Source organism: Ixodes scapularis, unplaced genomic scaffold (assembly GCF_016920785.2).
Source record: "Ixodes scapularis isolate PalLabHiFi unplaced genomic scaffold, ASM1692078v2 PGA_scaffold2__306_contigs__length_199485367, whole genome shotgun sequence".
Taxonomy (NCBI): domain Eukaryota; kingdom Metazoa; phylum Arthropoda; class Arachnida; order Ixodida; family Ixodidae; genus Ixodes; species Ixodes scapularis.
Window position 1 is genome coordinate 59,391,256 of NW_024609857.1, and position 13,417 is coordinate 59,404,672.

Here is a 13,417-nt window from a genome sequence, read left to right on the forward strand (position 1 = left end):
TACAGTAATTCTTTCTTCCGGATGATTTTCAGTGATCTGATGGATTGATCAATCCATCTGCTATGTATATAAACTTACAATTATTGATAAAGATTCACTTTTTTCTAGCTGCAGTAATTTAAATGAAATAAATCTGATTTCGACGAAATCAATTTGACTTAGATAAAATAAATTTGATGTAAATAAAATGAATCTGATTTATTTGAGTTTTTAAATAAAAAAAATCGACTTTTTTCACCCTTGTTTATCTGCCGAATCCCACCAAAAACCGTGATGAAGATTCCGTCACGAAATATTGTCACATCATGACATAATGAGACACCTTATGATGTCACGTGGCACCCTGACGTCATGTCACGTGACATCACGCGGTCCCCTAACAGCGAGACGTCACGAGGCTGTATGACGCCATGCCACCCCATGACGTCACCGTCACGTGACATCGTGGCGTCGCACTCGCACATAGCGTGTGCCCAGCTCACCCCGGGCCTTTGGCAGCATGACAGTGTAACTCACTTTAGAATTAAGGCGCTGTTATTAAAATTACCAGCGGGGTGTGGAAAGTGCTCATTTGGGTCACCAACTCGAGCCATCAGATTCGATGCTCGTCAATACCCTTTGTCTGAGCAAAACAAGCTATATAACGAACGATGGTGTGTCTGTGTCGCTTCGTGCGTACCTTGCCGCAAGAACGCTCCCTAGATGCGCCCATGCGGGCTTAAAGGCTGGTTGACACAGTTCCGTTTCAGTGGGCCCGAGTCCATCGCGTTGTCTGGTAACCGTTCGCGACGAGAGAACACATTGGAGCCACCTACAGGGAACAGGATAGAAGCGCACTGAAGATTTTGCGCGACATCAAATATACGTATTATCTATAAGAAATGGTCGCTTACAACATTGTCAGGTTTACTCCGAGCCCATCGACGGGGCGACAGTGTGCCAATATACTTAGTATACGCACGTCGTAAGCGACAGCAAGGAGAACGCAACGTACTCAAAGTCAAATGTGTGAGCCAGCCTTTTAGTAGGCGAAATAAGTGCTGTTCTCAGCGCCTATACTCGAAAAAAAAGTCCGGCTCAGGTGTGTCTGTAAGGGGCCCGATCGAGACCCGCGAGTGAGGCATTGCAGCGCTGTCAGGTGGTGCCCTTGCAGCGCGGCTCTGCAGCGGGACTCGCGTAATTGCGTGCCGCTGTAATTATATCGACGAGTAGCGTCGTTAAGGTGTCCGTCCGCTTTTATGGCCGCTGCCGCCAAGGGCGCTTCAGCGTCGGCTCCTCATTTATTGCGCCCTCCTTTTCCTCTTATGTGTGCGGGTTTCCGTGTTTAGTCGGTAGCACTTTTTTTACGAAGGTGTTCTTTTGCTTCAGTATTTTTTATGCATTATTATTGTTTTGCTGATTAGTTATTTTTATATCCTTTGAGCTGGTGTCTGGACTATTCTGATCATCCGAAAAGCAAACTATTTTTCAGCGCAGATACCTGTAGAAAAGCGCGCTCTCACGCATTTGTCTCGTTAAAAAAAAAAAAAAAAAGAATAATCGCTAAACTGAACCAGAATTCGCAACGCCCTCTTGTTTTAAAGTTGTCAGTCCCGTTACACGGCACAAGGGCAGGCTTGCTAGAAACAGCGTCTCAGCTGAGTTAGGGTGAAAGAAAGCACTGCCAAAGCCAGCTCACGAGCTGAGCGGGACTCAAACCGCGTCTCAAGACGCTCGCGCGCCCCAGCTTTTGCAGTGCTTTCTTTGACCCAGTCTCAGCTGAGACGCTGTTCTAGCAAGGCGGCCCTGGATGGATGTTACGTTTGAAAGTAACGTGTGCGTTACCGAATAACGTAACGCGTTACTGGTAACACCATCACTCGTAACTACTCTAAAAAAAGCCCGTGCGTCTGCTTTCTCGCACAACATTCGGAGAGCCAATCACCGCAACTTGCGGAGGCAGCTCAGTGAATGACAATGCCGTGACATTAAGCAATTAAAGCGTGACGTTTTGTATTGCTTAAAGTGACAACTCACACTGCGTTTTTCGGTCTAAACAGATGTTTCGGCATTGTCATTCGCTGAGCTGCCTCCGTAAGTTGCGGTGATTGGCTCTCCTAGGGTTGTGCGTGAAAGTAGACGCACAAACTTTTTTTAGAATGTAGAATTCCGTGTTTTAGGAGTTTATTTCTCGTGAAATTCGGAGGGTGTTTTGGGGATTTTATTTTTTCGCTGAAGATTTGGCTTTTTATCGGAGTTTATTCTTGTTAGATATCCATTCCCTTGAAATTCGGTGTTTATTTTACGGTGTTCTTATATTAAAACAAATTTTAAAAAAAAGTAAATAAAGTTTGGGTACCACGAGCCGTTCTCCCGAAGGAATCTCGACGTGCTAAGAGGCGAACCCCTTTTGTCAGTAGTTGCAGATTTCAAAGGAAATTGATGTGGCATATCCTCGGGACCACTGACTCTGTACTCTTATAATGCTTTTTTTTTTTTTTTTTTTTGCAAAACACTGGTGTTTTTTTTTTGTTTTTTTTTTTTTGCTTTTTTTATTTTGTCATCGTGTCTTCGAAGTTCTGAGTTTTTCGAATGAATCCGAATGAACATAAAATTCACGGGCGAGTGTTTATTTTTATTTATTTATCTGAAAACGAGGGTCCGTACTCGTGGCGCGTTACCACCAACACTCGTGCTCGGCATCTTGACAATACAAAAATGGTACGTAACTTAATACTTTATGCTAATTTAAATATGAGTCGTTCTCTTTTTTGGTCATGTATCGCGTGATCATACGAGAGACGTACCGTGTACAAGTTTATCCTCGTTTCCTCCTCAAGAACCGTAGTAAAAAAAAAAAATAATAATAATAATAATAATGATCTGCGAAAAGACCTGCTTTTCGCGGATCATTATTAATTTCCCGCCTTTATGTGGAGGATTAAGATAGATCAAGGTGCATTTTACGTTACATCTTACCCAGACATCACGTTTCAAACACCAAAAACATGGCTTCTTCCTATGCTTCTTCCTATGCAGCGTATGACGAATGGGTAAAACTTGTTATTTTCTTGCTTGAGGGGTAAACAAGTACAGTTGTCTAGTCGTTCGATTCGTCGGATAAATGTCGGTGTATTCGGGCGACGCGAAATTCATTCATATGCGGGTTTAGATGTGTGATGGGCTACGGCTCGCGTGCCACCAAACCCAAGTCGAGCATCGATCACAGGTGTGAACTAGTGTACGCGATGAAAAGGAACGTCGTCTACCCTACCTGACGTGACAGCGAGTGAAGTTTGTTTTACGGAGAGGGAAACAAAAAATGATACAGGCCCCAGGGGGAGGCGAGGGGGGAGGGGGGTGCAGAAATGGATACTTTACGTGTTTCGTTCCCACGAGAGTGCGGAAAGTGGCAGTTGTTTCGGACAGGGAAATTTACGGCGGGAATGTCGAAGCCCTAGGCGCCGTTGGGCATCCTCCCCTTGGCTACGTCGGCACAGGCCGGGATCGGGCCTCCCTGTCGAAGACACATAACAGAAACTAGACGCTGTGGGCGAGGTAGTTTTAGTGCCTGTCTTCGATTGCTTTTTTATATTTCTGCCACGGTGATCGGATGGTGAGGAAACACGAGCTCAGTTATTTCTCTTCGCTTTTCTACGCCGTTTCTTACCTCTAAAATATATATATATATTGTATTAGTGTTTGTTTTATGGTTGATTGTTTTGTTCTTACCGTCAGAAAGTTGAAAAGGGTTCTACAGCGCAGCGTGGGGAGTGAATGTTCGAGAACGGTCGGATGCTCAATTGTTGAGGTGAAACGAAAATGGGAGTCAGGATAGAGAGAGAGAGAGAGAGGCATGAAAATGTATACTCCATATCGGTTACAATTATTTTCTTTTTTCCTTTATCTACATTGTCTGTTTGTTTCACTTTCAAGTGAAATTGCGCTTGAGGATCCCCCAAGCGTACGTGGTGCGGGAGGCCGTGCGGGGACGATAGCCTACGGTTACGTCGCAATAAATCTCCTTTACGCACTGGCTCCGATTGTTTCGCCCAGCGGTTTAAAACTGACGCCGTCATTTCTACCTCGAAAGGTTTTCTTTTTTTTTTTTTTTTTTTTTCTTGTTTTAAGGTTTTGGCTATAACTGTCGCAAATTTTTCCTATTGTGGTTTACGTCGTTCCCAAACTTTTCGAAAACTTGGATTCGATCACGCCCCGGGAGCAATATAAAAAATCAGCTTAAAAAAAAAAAAGTGAAAATTGTTTCGTCCCTGATGTTGGTTTCGGAGAGTCTCTTGTGAGCGACGTGTTTCTAGATTTCTTTTTTCTTGCATAATTTTTTTTTTTCTTTGCGTCAAGTGAAGTCTAGCTTGTTGGCAGTCGTTCCGTTTCTCTTCGTCTACGCGTGTCCTCTTCTGAAGTTGGTGGCAGCCACGCTCGAGATTCAACGGCGTCTCTATTTTCATTTCTGGTGCAGTGTCACGTGGCCAGGCGTTTGAACCACTCTCTTATTAAACAGAGGGACACCTAACTCCATATCTAAAAAAAGAAAAAAAGAAAATTGCAATGTGCAGATTTTGTGCCGCTTTGTTTTCTCCGCGGTTTTCGAGTCTCACTCTCGCATAGAAATTACGTATAGCGAAATGAAACCTACACTACTTTCTTACAGTGTAGTGCATTGTGTACTTAGTTTACTTAGTGCAATGTTTACGCAGCAAATTTTGGTTTACTTTGTGCGACGAAGTAAACTAAAATAAATGAGGAGGAGGAGGGGTCATTTTCCCCTCAATTCGTCGAACGATATAATCTGGTGTATATTTAATGGTTTTATTGTCAGATATCTTTTTACCCCCCCCCCCCCCCCCCCCCCGAATCGATGTTTTGAATTGCAAACTTTATGGGCATGAAAGCCAAGCGTATGCGTCCGCCATGGGGTACCGCCTGATCCACGTGGACGGCAGGAGCTTCCGGCTTCCGGTATCTCTCGCGTGTGGACTTCGTTACCGTCATGGAGTACTTGACGGTACCGCCACTGAAAGGAACCCTGCAACGACCCGGGAAAGGCGCGGCGACCACCGAAGAGTATTAGCGGCGAGATGTTTTAGTGGCGCCCTCATATGGTTACCTTTCGTGACGTCATTACCTTGCGAACAACAAGTTCGATGGTGTCTGCAAGGAGCATAGTGGAAGCTTGAAATCATTGCGCTCTTAAAGCAACACTACGAACACCGTCGAAATTGAAGTTCTTCCATTCCTCTTATTTCTGTCTATGAGAAATCCTTTGCTGACGTCATAGTCAGCATTCGGCCAATCGTGGAAAGCCGACCACAGCGACGCTTTCGATCGCGCACGTCGCCAATAGGGGGTATTCACTGGACGCCATATTTGAGGGCGGTGTTTTGAGCGCATGCTCAGAACGAGCTCACATTAATAGGCTGCTAAGACTGGCAATCTCGATGGTGCGAAATGCACGTTGTAAAAGAACTGCGGAAGCTTGCCGTCAGCACGTGCTCAGCAGTCGCGCACAGAGCTATGGCAGCCGGAATACACATCGGCATTGACGCGACGTTGGCGCGGCATTCTTGGCAGCGACCCGAGCAACCGCCAGGGTGCCCATGAATTCACGAGTGACAGATTCCGTGGTGACCCGAACGACTGGCAGCGACTCCCTGCAGTGCACACGAAAAGAGACCCCTACCGGGTATTTCAGGACGCAGACTGACCTGACCGGCCTACACCGTGAACAGTACAGACCGAGCATCCTATCGTCAGGTGAAAACGAATATCTGAGACTATAAATAATTTTTGTACGTTTGTATATTAGTTTCTTTTGTCTTCTCTTTGTGTAATGTAGCTTTATTCCTTCCATCATCGTGCACTCTTTTTCTTCTCCAACGGTTGGACCTTGAACCGCGGCAGTCTTCAACACGATGACGAGGGAACGGGAAACAAATTGTTCCCCAACATGAGGTCAGCTATTCATGCAGGAAGAGTTCACTTGGGAAAAATGGAAGCTAAGGGCAGGGGGCGCTTTTTATTCCGCTTTTGGAGAGGAGGGAAGCTCGACAAAGTCTTCGCTTTTGAAATTTTAAAGCGTGCGCAAACAACGTAAAAAGAAAAAACAAAGAAAACTGCCCTCGTCTACTTGCTTTCACTTGAATTTTGCCGTGATACCAGGCCGTTCAATCTTATTCTGCTAGTTCCCGTTTTTGGTCGTCTCAACCAATCGAGGAAGGCACCTGCTAAACCTCCCTAATGCTAGAACCACACGACTACACACGCACATACATTAATATATTCAACGTTTGATAAATATTTAATAGTATATAGTGCGCGACAACACAACGCTATAACGCAATCTCACGAGGGTAGGGCGGTGGCGCTGCCGGTTTGAACCGTCCCAATGTTGCCTCGTTAGGCCATGGTGGCGCTGATGATCAACCGTTGGTGGCGCGCTCTGGAACCCTGCCCAGCGCCCAGGGAAGGCCGCCGAACCGCTCGTCCGTTCGATGCGGCCCGGTCTGGCTGCTTCGTTGACTTTCTCTCGGAGTGTGCTGCGTCGGCTCCAAGCAGGGTGTGCGTGCTACGCCAATCACGTCTGGCCGCTTTCTTCGAGCCCGTCCGGGCTAACGAACGGAGGGGGGAAATGACTCACAAAGGGCGCTCTTCTTTCGTCGACCTTGCGCGAGGAGCCGGGGCCCGATTGTGTGACACTGTTGTCGGCAGGGATGGACAGTGTATCGAATGGAGTATTTGAAATACGTATTTAAAAAACCTTCGAATATTTTGTATTCCATCACATATTAAGGAATGCATTTGTCAGTTGAATTTAAACATAAAACATCGAGTATTTCAAATACTTACATTTCATACACTGCCCAAAACGTAGTTTTGGGCGTTCTTCTTCGCAAGAAAATACGGTTTTGGTCACTCTTCGTAATGAGAGTCATGTGGAAGGAGCATGAAATTTGCTGCACGGATTGCGCACAATAAACACCCGAAAAAAAAAAAAAAAGGAGAAGAACAACGAATGTACGGGATGGATACAATGATTGGCTTTTTGGTTAGGTGATCTAGTTCTTTTAGCGACGCCGCATTAACAACAAGTTTGAACTGGTTTTGTTGCTTGAACTGAGTTTTTGAAATTAAACTCACACTAAAAAGTTATTTTTTTTTTTCTATGTTTATCCCGCGTATTTTATGATAAACAACTTTTGTTTCTAGATGAGCAAATTTTTTTAGCACTTCATGTTTGGTAATTTAACGTAAACTCCACTCTTTATTTCAACAGCGTTTCTTCTTTTTTTTTTTTTTTTTGGGGGGGGGGGGGGGGGGTAAATTTGAGATTAAGATATGTCAGACCAGGGGAGGAAATTGTATTTGTCAGATGATCAAAGGTTCTCCTCATAATTGTATCTTGTCTTTTAAATAATTTCTAAAAAGTGTAATTGAATTTGTAAATAAATACATTTTGGTCGAAGTAATTTGTACTATTTCAACACGTTTTTAAACGTATTTTGCCCACCCCTGGTTTTCGGGTAGCGCGACTCCACGTGACGGGCAGTACTGACGATTGGAGACATATGGAAGTCGACAACTTGGGGTCAATGGGGTAGTACGGTGGGGGCCTCTCCGGCTTTGTGCCAGTGTTCGTAACCGTTATTTTATGAAATTCGACTCCGCTCCGAACCGGCAAGCCAAGTTGTTGCGGCCGAAGCTCCTAATGACGCTAGAAAACGCCTTTTAAACGGTTTAGATGTGCAGTAAACGCCCATTACGGTCGCGGGAGCAGCCATGAGACTTAGATATTCCTCTAACTATGCCCAAAAGGTTTTGATAAAAAAAAAAACGGGTATTATTGTTTTTTTGTTTTTTTAGTTATGCATGTTTTTAAGATTATAGGAAACACGAATTTCGTATTTTATTCTCCTGATGAGAACTTCGGAAAAGTCTACCTTGCTGACGCCAATACAAAGTGTTTGGTGCGATAGTTCACCAACAACCAGACGTGTGTAGGTGATTGTGCTTACTGCGTGAGTGGTCGTGCAACTGAAAGCCCATCTGGGAACATGCGGGTCACTGCGCTCGACCCTGATTTCCGCGGCGTGCATTGCACTCAACGCGTCTTGAGTTCGCACCGCTGCTTTCGGTCCTCGTGGCTACCGATGCCTAGCTACCCTGTTTGCTTGATTGGGTTGCTGCGCTCTGGGGGAAACTTATAAAACGAAACCTTGACGTGCTAGGAAACTCCCACCACAATTGGACGCTCGTAATTATACAGCGAGAAGACTCCACTTTGAAGTCGCGTTTTATCTCATTCGCTAAGAGGGATCATTTGGCCAGTGCAGTACGCTCGCTAAATTGCGGTAGTTACCCAGCGCCACTGAGTATTCACTACACGAAGGCACACCGGTATGCAACGGTAGCCCACATTAATAGTAATGCCAAACAGCGCACAAAAGACTGAACAAAGAGAGCGAGCATACACGATGAACCAGACGTTTATTTTTTACTGAATGACTACTGCGTGAACTACATTAAAAGAGCCGGATTCGCGGTCGTACTGTACTGGCCAAATTTATTTTCCAGAACGGAAGCAGAGGTCTTCCGCTGCATGTCTAACCTCACGTGGCAGTAATTTGAACGAAACAAATTGCTCTTAAGAGAACCAGTTCTTAACGCTTCTCATTTATGAGTACCTCGTTGGTCTGTATCCCTTAACCGACTTAAAAAGCCGGAGTTGTCTGAACTTTTTGGCGTGTCTTACGTCTTTTCCGAGTCGACTTTGCCGCCAGAAAACTCTTCTCGAAGATGGTCGAAGAAGTTGGGTCGAATTGAGAGAGTACGTGGTGGACCCCACCTACGGATTCGAATTCCGCTGAAGTCGCTTTTATTCGGGGAGCTCGGAAGCTCATGCCTTCAATAATTCATGGATTCGCTTTAAGGCAACACAGGCTGTGCGGTCTGTCGACTTTTGCAATTTTTTTTATTGGAAGACGCGCTTTTGTGTGCGCTATTTTCTTGGTTTCGTAACTGCGGTCCGGACGTGAGTCGGTTTCTCCAGGCTTAGCGTTTAAGGATGGCCGCGTTGCGTTAGTGTTGCTATGTGAGGTCTGTGGTTTGGCGTGAATCGATGCTTCAGTTTCATTTCGTTCGAGCACGCAGACCTATAAGTGCAGCCAACTCTGTCTGGAAAGAGTACGACTAAATAAAAATAAGAAATCAAGAGAAACGTGGCGCGGCCTGAATTCTTCGTCGATATTTGGTGGTTCGCTCGTGACGTCACCGATCGGTAGGAGGAGCGGGAAATGGTGGAACTTTCTCAGTGGAACAAGTAGAAATTTCCAGCACAAAGCGAGACCAGCCAATATTTTTTTCTCTCTTTTTAGGGTAGAAGAATGTCGTGCAATCAGACGGGGCGTACAGGACAATGGGGAGTCTTTATGCGTAAATAATGTTTCCCGTCTGGTAGCTTAGAAACTCAGTATTGCGGTATTGCGTGTTTACTCGCCGCACTGAGTAGACTGGTGACCGAAATATTCGTTTCGTTATAATTTTATATCAGTTCTCGCGATAAAACATGTCGCCAAACAATAACTATATATTCTATAACATTTTCGTATTAAGTCAGCCCTCGATAAACTCATCCTAGAAAAATGTACACAAAAAAAAAAAAAAAAGTGACGAACGTCACGCCATTTTGAAGGACGATTGTTTGAGAGTGCGTAGACGAGTTGTAAAGCCACTCGTGATCCTTCGTCATTTACGCCCGAGTTCATTCGTGCAATCGGTTTGATCGAATTCGCCCGGCACTCTCCCGTCATGATTACTTTTTTTTTTTGTAATGTGTGTCTCATACATAATTGCATGAATGGATGAATGACCATGGCTGAATTGTTTCAGTCGGGCTGCGACTGCGGCTTAAATAAAGTGGCTTCTTTCTTTATTCTTTTTTTTTTTTTTTTAAGTTTGGATATATTTGTTTTGCACCTGCATGTACGACCACTACATTCCATCTCACAAGCTCTGCTCATTGCTGGCGGAGCGGAATGCTTTGTTTGCACGAGCGGTCGGGTGTGGAAAGCGCTTACGAAAACGACGTGCTCGCGCACGTGCCTTTGCCAGCGCCGAAGACAACTCGCGAAAGGGAGTGTAGCACGTACCTTTTATTTCTGACGTTGTTTTTTCCAACAGACAATCCTGCATTCTCGCTCACACTGTCGAAGCGCCTTAAAGAAAATCCTTGACGGCGGGCGAATAAATAAACGAAACACAAATTCAATGATTTTGTGTGTTCGTTCGTTTGCTCGTTCGTTATATATCGCACGTGGAGAGGAGATTGTTGTAGCGTAGAAAGAGACAGTATAAAGCATGAGGATGGACGAGAGCAAGGGTGTGACGTTGACGTACCGCTAGTCGTATATCAACATGTCTCCGCGTTCGTCGAATTCTCCCATCTTTTTCTCGATCTAAAACCCCTTTCGGTTTCGTAGCGAGTTGTTTCGCTGTTCTTTCTGGGCGGTGCTTTTCTTCCCTTCGTTTTTCTTTATTCTTCTCGCTGCTGTCTCGTCTTCTCGTTTGTGTGTGTGTGTGTGTGTGCGTGTGTGTGTGTGTGTTTGCGTGTGTGTGTGTTTTTAATTTGATGCGAAGACGATGAAAGGGGTAGCTCATACCAGCACGCGCGGACTTGCAACGCTTGCAAAACCGAGATGGGAAGCGTTTCGAAGACTGGAGGAAGGCTTGGGAACCTACAACCACGATATCCTTTGTTTGGGTTTCTTGTTGAGCTCTGACGGGATTGATGAGTTTCTCGTTGTCGCGACATTGTTCGCGCTCCGTGCGGAAGGAAGCCAGATCTGGCCGGAAATTGAAAGTCGTAGGGATTTCGATCGAACGTTAGTGGCTTGCGCTTTCTGATCCGGTGGGCTTCTCGTTACATTTTTCTTCTAAAAAAAAGTATTTCCCTCTTTTGCCACCTTGTGTGCCTTCCAGGGCACTTTGGACAGGGTTATACTCACCGACAGCTGGAGAAATGGGCAGAGTGTGGCCTATCTTGATTATGCTTCTTAATTCGTGTATGGTTCTTCGGCGTTGTTACCGGTTGCTGCCGCAACGCTATTAGGGAGTTTTAGAATAACGTGCGCAATTTTAGCGCACGCTAGCGCTAAATTTAGCGCTTGTATTAGCGCCCGCGACGCGAGAGTGTTTTAGAATAGCGTTTCTCCGTCGCGACGCAAAAGCCCAAGCATCTCGCGCTTGCGACGCCACCAAGATACAGTCACAATTTTTATTTCGCACACGAAATGCTGTAACTTTAGAGAGAAACAAGTTTTTTGGTCCAGAGTACGATTTTAGATTTGTTTAAACACGAGAATGCGACGCGAGCGGTTGACCGGTCGTGCCCGCTTGCGTCGCCTCGGCAAGAGAGGTCTCGTGTACTGACCTTCGCACATCGTACCTTCGCCGAGAAGTGTTCGCGCGTCGCAAGCAACAAGTTGCCGCTGATCGTTGCCAAACCGAGTACAATTTCGTCTCGTATTGAAAATCCCAGTCGCGAGGATGCCGCCAACGTCGCACTCACGACACTGCCTCAGCAGCCGTCGACATAATCCTGGAAGTCGCCATTTTTGCTTAGCTCTGCTCGTCTTGGCTTTAGCCAACTTCTCATCATGAATCCTCCTTGGAGAAGCGCAAAGGCTCTTTGCGTACGCACGCTATTTCCGAGAAATAGCGCACGCTAAAATTGCGCACGCAAAGCGCAAAACCTGGTTTGCGTTCGGAGCATGCGCAGTGGCGACGACGCTATTCTTTGCGTGCGCAAAGCTTTAGCGTGCGTTATTCTAAAACTCCCTATTGACTGACGGGCGATACTTAGCTGCTTTGAACGCGGACCGCCCTGTGTTTCTTAAGCTAGCAATCACCACACACTCATCCTCAATCTACAGGGTGTCCCAAAACAAGATGTATAGTGTATCTCAATCCACAGGGTGTCCCAAAGCAAGATGTACGACCGATCATTATCCGCCCAAATGTAGCGCTAGCTGTCCGAATCAGATTCCAAGATTTCAGAAAGAAGTGTTATCTCGTTTTAAAGTGTTAGAAGCGATTTTTCTGGAAGTTTTAATAGGAAAACGAGACCCCTTTTCGCCGTTTTCGGTAACCGGCGCCATTGAGCTCTATATGTATTTCAGAGCTCCGTCGACCGCCATTTTCTGAAATTTCAGAGAATCGCTTGTAAATTTTGCATAAGGTAATGGTTAGCCTGGAAACTTTGGCGTCTGGTTCGTACCACTCGCGCTACATATGGGCGGATAATGAGCGTTCGGTGGTGCGTAATTTATTTGTATGGTAAATAAAACCCTGCTAACTTTTTGGGGGACGCCCAGTGTATCGAGTTCTGGGGCCCTATGCTACACTGCGGGGCCAAGCAGGACCAGGGGGCGGAGACGAAGCCGACTGGTGCGATATGTCTGCATCGCGGCGCAATTGCCAATCGCAGCAGCCGGCTTCGTCTCGGTCCCTTGGTCCCGCTTGGTCCCGCAGTGTAGCATAAGGCCCCTGGTTGTAGATCCCTTTTGCACTACTCCATCTCACAAGTAGGGTGTAACGGTATCAAACGGGACAGGTAAGTGGTGAATGTCGGCACAATGCTCCGCTTGCGCAAGCACTCGTGCAAGCAAATCACTGTCTGAAGCCACGCGCTCGCGTGCATTCGTCACTTATCGTTGCACGTAATTTTTCAGATGGAATATATGTGGTGTCATAGCTTCCTCTATACTGACAAATCCTGGCACATCGCCACGAGAAGCGGCCGCCGAAATTGAAAAGGTAGAGCGGCAGACAACGGATGATAGGAGAGCCACGTGACGGGCGCCCCGCTGCGGCGAGGCGCCGAAACACTTCTCCCCAGCGATGGAATGCCCGCTCGCCCTCCTGGCATTCCTCGCGCTACCGCTCCTTTTCTCGTCGGGTTTGAAAAGCATGTTTCGGGTCCTCGCCGCTGCAAAAGCTGTGCGCTGACGTCCAGGTCAGATGCTCGCGCTCGCGCTCCAAATCTGCGACCGGTCACTCTATGGCTCCGTCGTCGAACTGTCAGGATTTGTGAGTATAGAGAAGGCTATGGTATAAGTGTATAAACCAAAAAGAACTGAAAGCGCCAAGAAGGTTGAAGACGCGTGAAGAACGAAGACACCGCAGTGGCTCGTTTGTTATTGCGTCAGATGAGCGTATCACTAACGTATTCAGGACGCTCTGAGTTATGACCGCTGCTCTGATTTTCCCCCGAGCCACAAGGACCCCGATCCCATGAAACTGATTATGACGAAGTCGCACAAAGCTTGCGCCGATCACGAAAACACCGTGGTGCTTAGAATGACACATGGTGATGAAGTGAGATGCGACCAGATGATGAGGCAAAACCTGGATTATTGTAACCGCG

General features: G+C 46.2%; 1 protein-coding gene across 2 annotated transcripts in view; it reads left to right on the forward strand.

The window, feature by feature from the left end:
• Positions 1 to 13,417, forward strand: part of LOC8043697 — a 288,228-nt gene that overhangs the window by 83,042 nt on the left and 191,769 nt on the right. The gene's annotated exons all lie outside the window — the stretch shown is intronic.